Source organism: Primulina eburnea, chromosome 3 (genome assembly GCF_022965805.1).
Source record: "Primulina eburnea isolate SZY01 chromosome 3, ASM2296580v1, whole genome shotgun sequence".
NCBI lineage: Eukaryota > Viridiplantae > Streptophyta > Magnoliopsida > Lamiales > Gesneriaceae > Primulina > Primulina eburnea.
Window position 1 is genome coordinate 33,041,334 of NC_133103.1, and position 19,953 is coordinate 33,061,286.

Genomic DNA, 19,953 nt, shown 5'->3' on the forward strand with positions numbered 1-19,953 from the left:
ATCAATTTCTGACAATTCTGACATTTCTGACCTTCTGATTTTTCTGATATCGGTATCTGATCAGTCACTGATCACAATATCAACTGTCTCAAATCAATTAGTATACTAACATCAGATATCATCTATTCTGAATACAATCTGTTTCAAACAAAATCCATATCTGAACAATTTCTGTATACAAGAATCATAATTCTCAGAATATTTAATATGATCTTTCAAATATTCTTTCAATTCATTTTGTATCATTCTGTATAGTCTATACCATTCTGTACTAAATCTACTATACAAACAATACCTGATCTCAATTCAATTCTGAAATTTATCTTTCTGAGATCACCACAAATCTGAAATCTTAGCTGGCAAACATCAGTCAACTCATATAATACTGACCAATCTGTCAATACGAAACTCGATTTCAGTGGATCTACTGAATACGTAAGGATGCAATCTGCTCCTTTCTGTATTAATCGAGTCATATACAATACAGATATCAAAGGAATTCTAAATCTAGAATCCTTACTGTGGTATCTCCACTGATCAGTTATCTTTGGTCTGAATCTTACCATTTCTGGAAAAATTCTACAATATGTCTGTACTTGTTCAGCATATTCATATCAATAATGCAATCAAATCCTAAAACACAAGTACATCAGAATCTAACTCGATCTCATTCTTATCTTACTGTAGTATATAATATGTCACAGAAATCTCTGATATCAACATTTTCCTCAACAAGCTAGGAAATCAATACTACAGTACAACCAACCCAACAGATATAGCATATCTCCATGCAACTCGGTCAAAGATATTCTTAACAAATGCATTAGTATATATCAATACATATGCAATAAAATCATCAATAATAGTAGTTGTTATGGATTCTGGGTCTATCTCTCAATTGGACGTGGTTCCCCAAGATCTTCGGGACCGTCGCTGGGGACAAACTTTAGCAAAGTGTCCCGGCTGTCTGCAGATACGACAACTACCAGTCACTCCCGGGCATTGCTCGGTGGGATGTCTCCCTCCGCAACTCCTGCAATACACTTCAGTATGGCTTGGACCATAAACGCTAGAGCTAGCTGAACCACTTCCCATCTTCTTGAATGGCTTCTTCCGAGTTTTCAGCAAATCTTGCTTTCCACTCGTACTGTCTCGATCATCTCGGAGATGGGATTTCTGTGTCTGGGGTTGCTTCATACACAACCTCCCTAGCTGTCTAATCAGACTACTCAGGATGTCAGCAAAATGATAAGGTCGTTGCAAATTCATAAATACAACTACCTCCAAATTCAGCCCTCTGATGATCATTTCCAGCTAAATGAGGAGCAAAATGCAGTAGAGTAGAGAATTTAGCAATATATTTGTCAATATTCAGTTGCCCTTGGCTCAAATTCTCAAACTCTAATTTCTTGTCCTCTCGGTACGAAGCTGAGAAAAATCTTCGACAGAATTCAGTTCTGAATATTTCCCACGACATCTCTGTACCTCTCTGTGCCCACATTCTTCTACTGGTAATCCACCAACTCCTGGCGGCTTCTCGTAACTGATAAGGCACCATTTGAACCCTCTGTTCATCTGTACAGTCAAGTAAATCGAACAAGATTTCCATATCATCAAACCAGTTCTGACAATCTTCAGATGTCTCGGTACCATTCAGAACCGGCGGCTGTAATAACTCAAATTCTTTCATCTTTTCTTCTAACTGAGTTTCTGATACATCTCTCTGTTCAGACGAAGTACTGCCCTTTTCTGAAATTCTTCGAGGCGGTATATCTGAATATCAAACAGATTAGTACACAATCTATACAATCTGTCTCAGCCCTCCTCTGATCATATACCTCTGATTCAGACTCGGTTCTTATCCAGGCTTAACAATTACATGCTGCAATCAACTCGGATAACAACCAACATGTAATAGGGAAAGCAGTAAATCATGCTAGCACACACAATGTAAGTCAACATTGAAATAATTCTCATGCTAGCAATCACATGCAAGGAAAGAAAACTCAGTCTACCTCGCTCATTCTCTTCTATCTCAATCTATCCCAGTCTAAAGGATCTATCAGTTCTGACTATCTCAATCTAAAGGATCTATCCGCTCTGATACCACCTGTTGTGGGGACCCGGACGCTAATCATCTTCTAAATCATCTTTGGGGTTTAATTATCAGTTATGATAAACAAGGTCTAAAAATTATTCTTTTTAAAATGCGGAAGGTAATGGAATCAATCTATTATACAAACTAGTATAATAATACAAATCTTGTATAACATGCCTCTAATTTAAAATTAGGTTCAACTACTACATTCAAGTAATAAAACCTATCTACATCCAAGTCCGTGATTACCACTCTAATCTCGATCTCTCCTCATCTTCTGGACCCTGATCCTGCCCCACCTGTTGTCATGCACACATACAAAACAAGACAACAGCCGGATAACTCCGGTGAGATATAAATATCCCAGTATAAACAATGTATTAAACGCAATCATATAAAACATATATAAAAGCATAAACAAACATCAAAACATGTATCTAATCTGACTACATGAATCAATGACTCGTGATCTAATCTTATCTTATCTCAAATCTAGGGATCCCAATCTAATTTAGACTTTGGTATGCTGTATCGAATGTGTCTGAGATAGACGTCGATCTACATCTGAAGCTCTTCGATACACCGTAAGTCTAGAGTCTTATCGGTTCTGAGAAAGACTCGACGGTTCTGCCCTAGCTAGGCTGTCTGCCCTAGACTCGGACTCTGACTCTATTCTAAGTCAATCCATTATCATATCAATCTGATAATCTGCAAATATCTATGCAATAAAATAAAGTATGTGATTTAGGGAAACTCAAGTCAAACCTAACTCGAGTTGTGCAATCCCGAATCAACATTTATTTATACCTTTATCTTCCCGCTCTGACGAAGACGAAGTCTTGTATTCTGATCTGTCCATACCCAGTCTGGCAATGACAATCACATAAATACAATATCAGTATATAACTCAATTCAGAACCTGTTCTGATCAATACTCAAATCAGTATATAATCTGATCCATATCTGAACAAGGTACAATCTAATTCATATCCACGATATCACGTTACAATCGAAATCATTCCTGAATCTGATCAATCTAATGAACTGATGTTTCGACGGCATAACAATACAATCTGAATACCCCGTCATTCTGAACATCACCAATGTAATACTGGAACTCATAATCTGTGTCACATAATTCATACTCTGAATATTAACACAATTTTGATATAGAATCTCAGTCAATATCTTTCAAAAATCATAACAATTACAGAAACGGTCTGCTCTTTAATCTGACTTCAATTCTATAATGTCTACGGTAGCAGAAACACCATATCTAAATCATATTGAATTCTGACAATATCATAAATTCAAATCTTGTCTAAACGTAACAAAACTTACGTCCAGTTGTAGCTGTCGTTGCTAGGAACACAGTACTGAAGTCGGATTCAAAATCTGACGGACGGATTTCTCACAAAAGGCGTAAGGATTTCTCGTAACCTTTTCTCGACCCTTTTCTGAATTTCTCTTTTCGTTCTTTGCTTCTGGGAAAGGAAGGATTCGTATATATATATATATATATATATACATACATCCCTACACGTTGCATGAGAGAAGCAAGTGGCACCTTTTCCTTTTGCATGTCTCGCGCTCAGGCGGTTGATCTTTACCGCCCGGGCGCGAGAGTTTCTGTTCGGATGGTCGGGTAATTACCCATTGGCGCTCGAGCGGTAAATCTTTACCGCTCGGGCGCCAGCCTTTCTGTCCGAATTCTTGTGATGCCTTGGCGCTCGGGCGGTGCTTTTCTACCGCTCGGGCGCCACATATTCTGCCCGAAATCTTGGCTCACAATGCAACAACGCCCGGCTTCTCCTTTCACGTTTTATTTGGCTCCTGTGATATCCACTAATCACAATTCTGACCATTTAATTGTCATCTGATTACAGTAATTAAATCTCGGGCCTTACATAAGCTGAATATAAAACTCACATCAATGAAATAATTCTTGGAATCTCTGTCTCATATCTGACTCAGTCTCCCAGGTAGCTTCTTCGATGCCATGACGACTCCACTGAATCTTCACAAGTGTAATAGTCTTTGTTCTGATTTTCTTTTCTTTACGATCGAGAATTTGGATCGGCTTCTTGAAGTAACTCAGTGTCTCGTCAAGTTCGGCCTCGTCTGGCTGAATAATATGAGATGCATCGGGAATATACTTCCGCAACAAAGATACATGAAGTACATCATGTATTCCAGATGAAGAAGGTGGTAAGGCGAGTCGATAGGCACGATCTCCTATCTTCTCGAGAATCTCATACGGCCCAATATAAAGTGGAGATAGTTTCCCTTTCTTGCTAAATCTGAAAATTCCTCTATAAGGTGAAATCTTCAAGAATACTCGGTCTCCTGCCTCAAATACCAACGGTCGATGTCGAAAATTGGCATATTTGGCATTATAAATCATATTTTTTTAATATATCAAAATATGATCAATGATAATAATCACGAAATTATCGAGATACTTCTGAAACACACGGTTCTTCAGACCCATAAACACAGCTGGAGCATTTGTTAAACCGAACTGCATGACAATAAACTCATAATGTCCATACCTGGTTCTGAACAATGTCTTAGAGATATCAGAACCTCGGACTCTCGGCTGATGATTTCCAGATCTCAGATCGATCTTGGAATATATAGAAGAACCCTGTAACTGATCAAATCCTCTATACGAGGCAAATGATATTTATTCTTTACCGTAGCCTTGTTCAGTTGTCGGTAGTCAATGCAGAGTCTCATTGAACCGTCTTTGTAAAGAACCGTATTTCGTAAAATATTTTTTTTAAAAATAAATAACTTGCCTCACTAATAAAATAATTCATAAATATTATTAACTTTAACATAACAACAAAATTAAGTATTGTGTTTCAAACAACAACAAAAATATCCAACATATTAAAACTGAGTTTAAACATAAAAAGTGAATAAACTGAAACATGAGGTCCTCGGGTTCCAATTACTACTGACCCGAGCTAACTCACTGGTCCCCGCCCTCGGTCTCGACCTCATCTCTACCTACAACAACCAAGTCTAGTGAGTCTAAAGACTCAACATGTAATAATCGGGATTAACAAGTAAATATATCATAAAATCGCATGCAACGTAAAAATAAAGTTTCGTAAAGCGTACAGTGAAAATCGTATCATGAGTAATTATAAATACGTGCAAATCTGAAAATTATACGTAAAAGCTTTGCTCGATAGAGCTCTGTCATCATATAATAATTTTTCTGGTAGAGATAATGTTTCGAAGCAAGTGGACCATAACATAACATGAACGCCTTATCAGACTAAACCATAGTATACTGGGTGGTAGAGATCACCACAGTCCTTGGACTGGATATCCGTACCCATACATAATCATAAACCGATCATAAGTCCCTAGGTGGAGAGGTCCTTGGTTGCCCATACCGACTTCCAAGCCCATAAACGTAAGGTGGCCACAAGACATATCACATATACCTCAAAAATAAATATTTTATAATTTATGCACGTAATATAATTTTAACCATGTTGATACCGGACGAGTTGGATCGTTCCCAGGCTTGCCGCGACTTAATTCTAATATGAAATGTATGCAAATAATCTTAAATTGACAAAACATAACGTCTGAACCACAAACGAGATGATTCGGACCAACAACTTAGTTTTTTTTTCAACCATGGCTTCGTAGCAACTCGAACCAACATTAAACCAACGTTTAATAATGATTATAATACACCTAACATACTGAAAAATATTCATAAGGACTGTAAAACACGAAAATTAGTGAATGGAGGCCAAAATCATGAAACACTCTCTCGAGGGTCATTTTTGCACATTGTACCGTAAATTCTCGTACGACTTCTAAACTTAACCAAATCATGAACGGTCAAAACCATGACTTTCCTAACTCATTGAGGTATTCTCCAGTCCAAGGTCATAGGCTAAAAGCCAACAAAGAACTCAAATATGACCTCTGAACCTAAACTCAAGTTGCTGTCAAAAATTTACTACAGCAGCTATTGTGCTTTATTTGATCACTTTATGAAACTAATGTCCATTGGGGCTTGAACCACCGACCAGAGTCTCTTAACAACATCCTAAGGTGTGTCATGAACCATGGCTAAGGGCTAAAAGCCAACCACAACCCAAGAAAATACCTAGGACAATCACAGCACCAAATCGAGAACGCCACTTTCTGTGGAGTGTGATGTATTGAATTATTTTTCTGTCTTGTGGCGTTCTAGTGACCATTTGATTGAGCATGGCTTGATCTAGACATGTTGGAGTGTTGTATGAACCATGGATATGGGCAAGAAGCCAAACACAATCCAAGAAACACTCAAAAACCGAAACCATACTCATACAGAAAATGAAGAAACCAAAAAGCACTTGTTTTGTTGTGGTGTAATTTCGATTGATCGTTGAACCAAGCCTTGAAAGGATGACTTGGTCACATCCTAGACATGTTAAGGAAGGGTTATAACCATGGCTACAGGCCATAGGACAGCCAAGATTCGAACACACTCACCTTACCCACTCAATGGCCAAAACCGTGACTCCATTCTGCACACAAGGAAAAATTCTGCTGTCATTTCTTTGTTTGTGAGTGTATGGATGTAAAACAATGAACTAACAACCCCCTAATACACTCTAAATCATGCCTATAAGCAGCCTTGAGTGGCTGGAACCGCACAACTCCCTGTAAGCAACAAAACACACCAACCCGTGAAATACCATTTCAAAAGCCGTTAGTGGCACATCCAGTTTTCTTGCAAGGTTGCTGTAAATTTCGAGTTGTTGCTAGAATCATGCATATATAATGGTTTAAAATATCTATAGGACTTGATTGTAGAGCAAAGAAACAATATATACATGCCTGGAAATTTTTTTGAAGAAAACAAATCAAAACGACAAACACGACGCGGCGGAGCGTAGTTGAATTTCACTTCTTGTTTCTGTTGCTGTTTTCATGTTTCTAAGCTGCTGAGTTTATTATGTTTTTCGAAGGTAAGGCTGTGTAGGAAATGTAGATAATGAAGGTGAAGGTTCAAGGGGTGATAAATGTGTATTGAAGTGCATTTAGATGGATGTTATAAGTCAAGAAGTTGAATGAGATTTAAATTATGTCTTTCACCACTTGCAGTCGAAGATCCTTTCATCTTATTCTTTTATCTTGCTGCAGGTACACGTTGATTTGCTAGGTAATGGGTTGAGTAAGAATTATGGTTAATTATTGTGTTTGAATTACTCATAATTGGTGACTTAAAAGGGGAAATGAATATAAAAAAATCATTTAGGAATGACTTGAATGGAGTTTACTACACATTTGAATTTGTTTAAGGGATTGACCGAATTCCTACAAATTTTGCATGTTATCTTATGGTTTAAACCTTCCATTATAATTTTTTAAGGTTTTTTTTTTTAAATACCCATTATACATTTTAGTGAATTAACACATTAATTTAGAATAAATTATTGCATGGCATACTTAACCTAAAATTTAAGTATTAAAATGCTAGGTTTTTAATTTCTTGAACCTAGATTAATTTATCCACACTTGCTTACATATTTTAATTTAAACTTTAATTAAATATTGAATATAATAGAACTTATTTAATTACTTAGCTCCAATTAATTTATTAAACCCAAAGACATTTTTTTTTCTTTAAATTAAATAATTCATTGACTTAAATTAAATTTAGGAATATTTTTTTCTTATTATTAATATTATCTTTAATCTCCAAACTCCGTTCCGGCCTCACGTATTTATCCTGAAAAGATAAAACTAAACATCTACTTTTAAAATAAATAATCATGACTTAACAATTATTTAAAATGAATCAAACACTTCATATGTTTATAAAAATTCATTTTTAATTTAAATAATAGCAATTATGCATGGCTTATACGTAATCTGATTTCTCAGGTTCTACAACTCTCCCTCCCTTAAAAGAAATTTCGTCCCCGAAATTAAATCTTATCGAATAACTCGGGATATCGACTCTTCATCTCTGGCTCAGATTCCCACGTAGCTTCCTCATCCGAATGATTGAGCCATTTGACTTTCACTAGCTTGACCAGTTTGTTTTGAAGCTTTTTCTACTGTCTGTCTAGAATTTGCACAGGTCTTTCCTCATAAGACAAGTTCGGAGTGAGATGAAACGGTTAAAAGTTTAAGACGTGCGATGGATTCGCCATATACTTCCTCAGCATGGAGACGTGGAACACGTTGTGTACTCCGGCCAGATTCGGCGGAAGAGCAATACGATAAGTTAATGTACCAACTCTGTCGAGGATCTCAAATGGTCCAATGAATCTCGGACTGAACTTTCCTTTCTTACCGAACCGCATGACACCTTTCATCGGTGCTATCTTCACAAAAACAAGGTCACCAACAACAAACTCTAGATCTCTCCTCCTCTGATCCGCATAACTCTTCTGTCTACTCTGAGCAGTCCTCATCCTATCACGGATCTTGACTACTAAATCAGCAGTCTGCTGCACAATCTCCGGACCTAATTCTTATTTCTCCCCTACTTCATCCCAATGAATAGGCGATTTACACTTACGACCGTACAGTGCTTCATATGGGGCCATACCTATAGACTACTGAAATTGTTGTTATAGGTAAACTCCACCAATGGAAACTTTGATTCCCAACTCCATGAGAAATCGAGAACACATGCACGGAGAAGATCCTCCAAAATCTGGATAACTCTACCATCTGTATGTGGGTGAAAAGCTGTGATAAACAACAACTTCGTACCCATAGCTGAATGTAGACTCTTCCAAAATGATGAAGTGAATCTAGGATCTCGGTCAGACACTATAGAAACGAGAATACCATGAAGTTTGACTATCTCCCGTATGTATAACTCTGTGTACTGCATCATGGAGAAAGTCGTCTTAATAGGCAAGAAGTGCGCTGATTTGGTAAGACGATCAACAATCAACCAGATAGCATTTGACCCTCTGACTAATTTCGGAAAACCGACAACGAAGTCAATGGTAACATTCTCCCATTTCCACTCGGGAATAACTGCAGATCTTTGTACATCTTCGTACACCCTGGAGGAATAGAGTACGACGACATATGGGCCTCAGCTAAAATATCTGCTCGAATAGAATCGATGCTAGGAAACCACATTCTGTTTCGATATATCACAATACCGTCTCTAACTGTATACAAGATACTGCCCTTGGCCTCATCTCTCTGCCTCAACTTTGCCAACTACTCGTCTGCTAACTGTCCACTGTGAATACGGTCTAGAAGAGAAAACTGAATCGTCAAAGTAGATAGACGAGGAACTCTACTTCGAGGGTATGTCTCTAGATCAAACCTCTGCATCTCAAATTGAAAAGGTCTCGGAATCACCAAATGAGCCATCACTGTGACTTTCCTGCTCAACGCATCCACAACTACATTAGCTTTGCCAGGGTGGTAGCTAATATCGCAGTCGTATTCCTTCACTAGCTCCAAACAACGCCTCTGACGCATATTCAACTCTTTCTGCGTAAAGAAGTACTTGAGACTTTTGTGGTCGGTAAAGATCTGACACATCTCTCCGTACAAATAATGCCTCCAAATCTTCAATGAAAATACTACGACTGCCAACTCTAGATCATGGGTAGGATAATTCTTCTCATTAATCTTCAACTGACGAGAAGCATATGCTATCATCTTCCCATGCTACATCAACACCGCGCCTGACCCGAGTTTTGAAGCATCGGTATACAAAACAAAATTCCCGGGTCCTGAAAGCATGGCCAACACTGGTGCTGAAATAAGGGCTTGCTTCAAAGAATCGAAGCTCTTCTGACACTCCTCGCTCCACACATACTTAGCATTCTTCTTTGTCAACAACGTGAGTGGAACTGCGATAGAGCAGAATCCCTGAATAAACTTCCGATAATATCCTGCTAGCCCAAGAAAACTACGGATCTCTGATGCATTTTGCGGCACAATCCAATCTCTGACTGCTGCAACTTTTGCTGGGTCTACCTCAACACCACTGCTAGAAACGACGTGGCCTAAGAACGCCACTTTCTCTAACCAGAACTCGCACTTGCTGAACTTCGTGAATAGCTTGTGCTTTTGTAAGGTCTGCAATACTGTGGTCAGATGTCTGCTATGATCCTCTTGATTCTTTGAGTAGACGAGAATATCGTCTATGAATACTATCACGAACTGATCAAGATACGGCTGAAATACGCGATTCATGAGATCCATGAAGATCGCTGGCGCATTCGTTAAACCGAATGCCATCACAAGAAACTCGAAGCGGCCATAAAGAGTCCTAAAAGCAGTCTTGACAACATCGGCGTCTTTCACCCTCAACTAATGATGACCAGAACGTAGATCAATCTTGGAGAATACTGAAGCTCCCTGCAACTGATCAAATAAATCTTCAATCTTCGAGAGTGGATATTTGTTCTTAACTGTAACTCCGTTCAACTCCCGGTAATCAATACAGAGCCTCATCGAACCATACTTCTTCTTCACAAATAAGACTGGTGCTCCCCATGGCGAAAAGCTCGGGCGAATAAATTCCTTGTCCAGAAGTTCTTGAATTTTTTTCTTGAGTTTTGCCATCTCTGTTGGTGCTAATCGGTACGGTGATTTTGAAATCGATGCGATACCTGGCATAAGCTCAATATAGAGAATTCCACTTCTCGCACATGTGGTAAACCAGAGACGTGATCAGGAAAAACATCTAGAAAATCCTGGACAATTGGAACATCGGAAGCAGACTGACTGGGTGACTCGGAAACAGATACAAAAGTAGCTAAAAATGCTCGGAACCCTATATAAATGAGCTTCTTAGCCTGGACACAAGATATCATACGCGGTAAATGAAAGTACTTGTCTGGTTCGAATAAGAATTGCTCCATCCCAGGCGGTCGGACTAGAACAGATCTCCGCTGGAAGTCAATCAAAACTCTGTTCCTCAAAAGCAAGTCCATACCCAGAATGATGTCAAATTCTGGCATTGGCAAAACGATAAGATCCGCTCAAACGAGATTACCATGAAGTTCGAGGTCTATGTCTCGGATCACATTAGTAGCCATCATCTCCTCTCCAGAAGGTAGAACTACTGAATACGCTATATCTAGCCCAATGGTCTTGACCTTGAGGAAATTTGGAAAGGTCTCTGAAATGAACGAATGAGTAGCCCCCGAATCTATCAAGGCATTCGTAGCGGAACCAGCTATAAAAATTCTCCTTGAAAGATTGGAACATCATGCTAACCCAATAGTTTTACAAGAACTATGCTTATAGACATGCAAAGGTCAAAGTTCTTCTGAACTAGCTTCCCGTAAATAACACTGATTAGAACATGCAAGCCTATCACAAATTCTAAATTCAAAATCTTAACCCAACACACTAAATTTGAAATACAACTTAAAGATTTAAGGTACCTGTCAAGAGCATCGTCTCCGGGTTAGTCTCCGCTGCATGGAGAGAAAAAACTCTGCCTTGGGTAGGCAGATTCTTCTGAGGAAAATTCTTCAATATGTGGTCAGTACTACCACATTTGTAACACTTTCCCGAACCATACATACAAGTCCCAGCATGACGGTGTGAGAACCTGGCACAGACTGGATACTCAGATGTCCTCGGGACTACTTGTCCCTGCTGTTGTTGTCCTCTGCTCCTAGATGGGCCGTGGAAATATTTCTTACTTGGATGCTGCTGCTGAGGAGGGCGGGGTGGTGCCTGAAATGGTCGTTTACCATGGCGATCGCTCTCAATATCATTCTGATCTTGCTCTACCGTTAGAGCTCAGGAAATAGCGACATCATAGGTAGTAAGGACAGCCACCCTAACATCACGGCGCAAGATTGACCGCAGACCATCCATAAATTGCCTCAATTTGGCACTAGCGTCATTTGCAGTCAGGGATACAAAGTGACAACCCCTATCAAACTTATGGATAAACTCCGTAACAGTCATGTCTCCCTGCCTCAGGGTCATAAACTCCCTGGTCAACCTGGAACGCACCTTGTCAGTAAAATATTTAGAGTAGAATACCTCTGTGAAGCGCATCCAGCTCAAAGTAGCCAAATCCAAAGCTACAGATGCTCCTTCCCACCACAGGCGAGCGTCTCCTCCTAACAGATAAGTCGCACAGTGAACCCTATCTCAATCTTCGAGCCCCATGAACTCAAAAATAACCTCAAGGGATTTAATCCATCCCTCTGCAACCAAAGGATCTGGCGTTCCTAAGAACTCATTCGGCCTCATCTTCATGAACCGCTCACAGACAGCCTCAGGCTCCGTCTGTCTGGCTACCACAGCATTGTTCCCCGTGAACTGTGCGAAGAACTGAGTCATCCTAGCTAACATCTGGGCATTCAAGTCTTGTGGAGGGTGTCGTGGTAGATGTCTCTCATGTCCATGATCCTCACCGTCCTTGTGGGGACCCGGACGCTAATCATCTTCTTAATTATCGTTGGGATTTAATTATCAGTTCTGATAAACAGGGTCTAAAGAAAAATTTTCTTTTTAAAATATAAATGCGGAAGGTAATGGAATCTAATTAATATACATCTCTGTATAACAACTACAAGTCAGTAGAAAAGTACAATACTGTACAACCTCAGTCTAAGGTTTAGTTACTAAGTTCAAGTAATAAAACAAGTCTACAGTAAGTCCGGAATCACCACGCTATCTAGTCCAGCCTCTTTCTCATCTTGACCCTGATCCAGCCCCACCTGTTGTCATGCACACATACAAAACAAGACAACAGCCGGATAACTCCGGTGAAAATAAATCCCAGTATAAAACATGGTAAGCATGTACAGAAACAATCTAAATCGTAACACATGCTATCATAAACATATTCAAGGATACTGGATTTCATAATCTATGAAATCAAATCCAAATAAGCATGCAATTCAATCCAGATAAACATGCACCTTAAATCAAATCATATAACATGCTATCATAACTGAAAGCAATAAACATGGGTTTCATAGTCTATGAAACCACATCTATAAACACATGCAATTCTGGTCAAATCATGTTTAGACTCGACTCAATTCTAACTCTAGGGATCCCGGTGTGAATAAGACGTCACTGTCTGTTACCTACTCTCCCAATCGGGGTAACGTAGGTCTTATTCCTAGACTTCGGTCATATCTGTATCGAATAATCTACAATCGGAGGGTGTCTGCTCCTATGTAACGATACACCGAACGTCTAGTTTTGGCCGATCTGCCAATCTCTCCTATCTCAGGACTCGAATACAAATCAGTAAACAATATATTACAAAATCAATTGTAATAACAGTTTAGTATGTGATTTAGGGAAACTCGTATCAAATCTGAATCGAGTTGTGCAATCCCGTGACCACATGATTTATACCTTTGTCGTCCCGGTCGGAGGAAGACGATGACCTGTATTCAAATCTGTACATATCAAATCTGAAATGACAATATCAAATACACTGTATCAATGAATAACTCAATTCACAATCTGTTCTGATCAATACTTAACTCAGTACATAATCTGACCAAAAATCTGAACAAGATACAATCTCATTCATATCAACGAATATCACGATGAAATCTAAATCATAACTGAATCTGATCAATCTGAATCAACTGATGTTGTAACAGTACAATAATACAATCTTGTAACCCCGTCAACCTCAACATTCTAAATATCAAATCTAAAGGCATAATCAATACCATATCATCATTCTTCTAATTCTTGTATGTCAATATCTCTGGAATTCGACTCACGATCTGTTGAAATTCATAACACAAACATACCGCATCATTTCTTTGATCTAATTCCACAAACATGCTGAATAATCTATCCAAACACATAAGAATAATCATCTCTTTATTCTTGAATCAAGAACGATACCATTCTAGTGTTTCATCTCAGTCAATATCTTCTGAAATTCATAACAATTGTATAAACAGTCTGTTCGTAAATCTGACTTCGATTATACAATGTCTACGGTAGCAGAAACAACATATCTGAATCATATTCAGTTCTGACAACATCATATTTCCAAAACATCTCAAAACGTAATAAAACATACGTCCTGGTATAGCTTGAGTCGAGAGGAACACGCTGCTGCGTTCGGATTCTAATTTTGATACCTGGATTCTTCGAAATCAACAATCGAAAAGGCGTAAGGATTTTCCTTTCAAACCTTCGACCCTTTTCTGAAATTTGGAGAGAAACCACGTGCAATCCTAATATATATACTGCATGCAAGGCTGGGAAACGTGGCATCATTTCTCATGCAACACGCATGACCGCGGGTGCGGTGAGTGTAAGGAGCGCGGGTGCGCTCAAGCGGTGATCCTAGCCATTCTCTCGGCAGCTCAGACCGCGGGTGCGCTTCTTGCAAGACCGCGGGTGCGGTGTCATCAGCGCGGGTGCGCTCCATCTAATACCGCGGGTGCGGTGACGCTACGGAATTTCTTACCAACTTGCTGCCCATGCACCGCGGGTGCGGTCGTGCTAGCACCGCGGGTGCGGTCGTGCTAACTTCTAAATTTTAGTTTTTTTTTTTTGATCATGCCACACTTGGTTTCTCAAGTCTTTCCTTCCCTCATTGCATGTCATGCATTCTCATATCTTCCGAGTCTTACGTCAATGAAGATTAATAATCTTGGTTTATCAATTCCATAATTCCTGGGCATTACATTTCTCCCCCTCTTAGATCTGAGTTCGTCCTCGAACTCATAAACAATCGGTTCAGATATAACAGGAGAAGTGTATAATAGAGTTTAAATCAAAACTCATCCCAATAAACCCATTCTGAAATCTCTTTCTTGTATCAACCTCTGATTTCAAATCTGGAATGAGAATTCATGAAGTATATTATCATAATACTTCTCAAATTAACCCTGACAAAATCAATCGTGCCATGTTGGTATACAACATCCGTATAAACCAATCTACAGCTCATCACATATCAGTACCACAGCTGTTATCCAATCTGTCTATCCCAAACAAGGACATATACCACCTTCGGCTTCAGATACCAATCGTCATTATCCGACGTTGGTTTCTTACCTCTGTCCATTCTGAACTATCTTTATAACTATCATCAAACATGAATTCATACAGTGATAATAATTCATAACAACTAGTGCTAACATCCAGCACCAAAGCTGTACCTAAATCTTCCAATATCTCGCTAGTACATTCTGACAGTCTGTCAATCTGCAATTAATCTAAGGAGCAACTTATGATATACTCTGTCACAAGTACCAAATCAACCAGAAATCACGTTCTGATATACTCTATCTCAACATTCTGTTGATTCTGATCATTCCTCTGACATCAATCTGTGTCATTTGGTTCTGTTTGTACGTTATCTGGTACAAACTAATAGATATAGATTGAACAATCTGTCAATCTTAATCATATCATATGACAATCTGTAGAAAATGGCAGTAATGTTATAAAAAAAAAAACCATAGAAATGTACTCCCATTTCTATTCAGAAATATACAATTCTGTAATAAATCTTCTGATTTCTATCTTTCTGCTTATTTTGTTAGTGATTTAGACCTATCAGTATGATTTCTGCCAACATTTCAGCATAAATTCTGCAATAACTGCTCTAATCTATCTACACCAAAACTGTCTGTTATCCGCATGAAAACTGAATCCATCACTGTGCATGTCTGACACTATCTGTGATATCTGATTCGAACTATTCGGCATAAACAATCAGTTAATAATATAAATTAAAGAAGAAATACCTACCTGGTATTCGGTTCTGACTCTCAATGTCAATTCTGTTATACAATTCTGACATATTCTGACCTCATTTCTGAATTGCTGTAACTCATGAACTTAACTCTGATACAATTGAACTGTATATATATATATAATCTCAACGGTTCATAACAATCTGTATCACAAACGGATTCAAAACCACAGTAATATCAAACCAGCTACGAAATATCAGTAACCTATACAAATCTAGTGAGTTCAATGAACTCATAAAACACTGATTTCTGGTCAATATCTTCATGTCATTCTGAGCACTGCTATATTTCATCTGTAAATAAAATATACTCCCCAGCTATACCATCTGTATTACATACTGATCTAGAAGCAATAATACTCAAACAGATAAAATAAATGTCTGACCTTCTGGCATTTCTGAAATTTCTGATCTTTCTGACCTCAATATCATGCCCTGTCACTGATTCTATTCTCAACTGGATCAAAATCAATCTGTATACTTATTTCAGATATCGCATATTCTGAACACAATCTGTTTCAAGCACAGTTCTTATCTGAACAATTTCTGTATAGACCAATTACAGTTCTCAGAATATTCAATACATCTTCAGAGATTCTATTCACTCCATCATATGCTGCAAATATATCAAAATCTCATAGATATAACAAGCATAGAGTCATCAGAACATCTCTGAATATACTGAAACACGCCAAGAGCAACACTAAATCAAATGTGTCGATACTCTTCTACTGATCTTTCAATTCTCATTCTGTTCCATTCTGTATATTCAATATCATTCTGTACTGAATGCTAAAATAACAATCAATATCTGATCTGAATTCAATCCTGAACTCTATCTTTCTGCTATCACAAATCTAAAATCTTATCTGACCACATCAGTCAATTCATACATCACTGACATATCTGTCAATGTTAGGCTCGATTTCAGTAAATCTACTGAATACATAAGGATACCATCTGTTCCTTTCTGTATTAATCGAGTCATATACAACACAGATACTAAAGGAGTTCTAAATCTAGAATCCTTATCGTGGTATCTCCATTGATCAGTCATTTCTGGTCTGATTCTTACTATTTCTGGCAAAATACTACAATATGTCTGTACTTGTTCAGCATATACATATCAGTACTGCGATCAAATCAAAAAAACCCAAGTACATCATAATCTAACTCGATCTCGTTTTTCATCTTACTGTAGTATATAACATGTTACAGAAATCTCTAATATCAACATTTAACCAACAAGCAAGGAATCTATACTACAGTATAAACAGATCCAACAGATACAACATATCTTCATGCAGCTCCATCACAGATACTCAGGAAGAATGCATTAGTACATATCGATACATATGCATTATAATCATAAAGGAATAGTACCTGTTGTGAATTCTGGATCTGTGTTTTCAATTGAACTCTATTTCCTACAATCGTCGGGAACGCTTCTAGGGACAAACTTTCGCAAAGTGTCCCGACTGTTTACAAACGTTACATCTACCAAGTACTCCCTGGCAGTGTTCTGTGGGATGTCTTCCTCCACAATTTCTGCAATATACACCAGTATAACTCGGACTGGACACACTGGATACCGATGAACCACTCGGTTCATTTCCCAAATTCTTAAACTGTTTCTTCCGAATCTTCAGTTGTTCTGTCTTTTCACCACTGCTACTGCCAATCTCAACTCTGGAAGGCAGTTGCTGTAGACTCGGTACTGGAAAATCATACGATGCTCCCTGTTGTCCTATCAGAACGGTTTCTGCTCTTTTGGCTCTATTCAGGGTATCAGCAAAACTACTCGATTGCTTCACATTCACCAATGTACGTATTTCAGGAATCAATCCCTGAATAAACTGACTAGAAATAGCATCGTCATTTCTAGCCACAAGAGAGGCAAAACGTAATAAGGTGAAGAACTGCGCCAAGTACTCCTCAATACTCATTTGTCCCTGTTTCAGGTTTGTAAACTCTGCACTTCTTTCCTGTCTATAGGATATTGGGAAGAATCTTTGATAAAATTCAAATCTAAAGATCTTCCACGAAATCGTTGAACGATTCTGTTCTAAAGCTCCTCTGGTTAGTAACCACCATCTTCTTGCATTTTCTTGCAACTGGTTCTCAATTAGGTTAACCCTACACTCATCTGTGAAATCAAGGAATTCAAACACCATTTCTATCTCCTCAAGCCAATTCTCACAGTTTGGAGGCGTCTCAGTTCCCTTCAAGAATGGCGGTTGAAACGACTGAAACCTGTTCAACTGTAGTGACCCGTTCCAGAATCACCTACTAATCAAGAACTAAGCATGCAATTAACTTAATTAATAACAATCAGAGATAATAGCGGAAAAGGTCAACAAATGATAGCTATACAACCCCATCGAAAATCCATAACAACTCAGAATGAAAAGAAAGTATACGGTACAACCATATCGAATCAAAGAGTACTGAATAAAAAAACTCCACCGGCTACTCAACGTCCTTCTCCTCCTCCTCCTGAGCCATCCAACCTGAGGCCTGCCCCGTGGGAATGGGGTGTCCAAGATAAACAAAACCGAGGACGTGAGCGATAAGAACGCCCAGTACAAAAGCATGAGTATACAAGCCTATATGAAATGCACATGCTATGATATGATACCAGGGTAGTCAAGAAACAGGAGTAACAAAGGATCTCAAAATGCTCAGTCTAGAGGCGCCAAGTGGATAGTGCCGCGCGGTACTCCTCTGGGTCACTGCATCCACTACAAGAACAGACGTGGACCTAAAATGTCCCGGATCACCGAAGCCCTCCGGACCCGTCGGCCACTGTGTACTCTCGGTGTCCATGCGTCCACAAGACAAGACAGGGCTGAGCGGCCCCACAAGATATAGCTTATCTCGAAAGAGATACAGCTCAACAGTAAAGGCTATCTCGAAGGAGATACGGCTCAACATGAAATGCAACATGCATCATAAAACGTGACATAATAGCATGCATCATATGACATATATCAATGCACCACATAATCATGCAACACATATAAGGATGTATACTCGACCAGGATATCTCGGATAGTACTTTCGTACCTCAAACCAGTAGATCCTAACAATCAGTCCTAGACTCACACCTGCGTCCGCAGTCAGCCCACTGGTGCCGCTAGCTCCAAACTAGAGCACAGCTCCGCTACAACACTAGTAGCTCCCCGCTAATGCCCGAACCTCGGAAAAAGACTAGAACCTGTCAGAAACGACTGAAATGCTCTGGAACACTCTGAAATGGCGAGTCACAAATGAAGCCTCGCGCCTCTATTTATAGCCAACGTTCGGACGATCCGATCCACTTCGGACGCTCCGATCCGGCACACTTCGGACGGTCCGAACCCTGATCGGACGATCCGAATCTTGCATGTCTTCCACGAGTACAGCCACCTGTCTCGGACGATCCGAACCCTGATCGGACGATCCGAACTCTTCCACGTGTCCAGAACCCTTCCACGTGTCCAGCCACCTGTCTCGGACGGTCCGAACCCACTTCGGATGATCCGAACCCTCTTCGGACGATCCGAACCTGGTTCGGTCCTTCCGATCCCACCGAAAAATATAATTAATCCAATAATTAACTCAAATTAGGTATCGGGATACTACATTCTCCCCCCCTTAAAAAGATTTCGTCCTCGAAATCAGGTTTATAGGATGAACAAAACGGAATAACAACATCGTTATTACATCACACTTGTTGTTGAACACAACTGATATTTCGATTACAACTGAAAACACAAACATATACAAAGCATAACTCAAAAGAGCTCTGGATGCTCCGAACGCATACGACTCTCTAGCTCCCAAGTGGCTTCTTCAGTGCCTCTGCGCTGCCACTGAACTAAGACAAGAGGAATGATCTTATTCCGCAACACCTTGTCTTTGCGATCTAGAATCCGAACTGGTCGTTCTACGTAAGACAAATCCGAATCAAGTTGAACTTCTGAGGGATGCAAGATGTGAGACTCATCTGCTACATATCGTCTCAACAAAGATACGTGGAACACATCATGAATACTTGATAGGTACGGCGGCAATGCAAGTCTGTAAGCCAAATCTCCCACGCTTTCCAATATTTCAAATGGACCAATAAATCTCGGAGACAGCT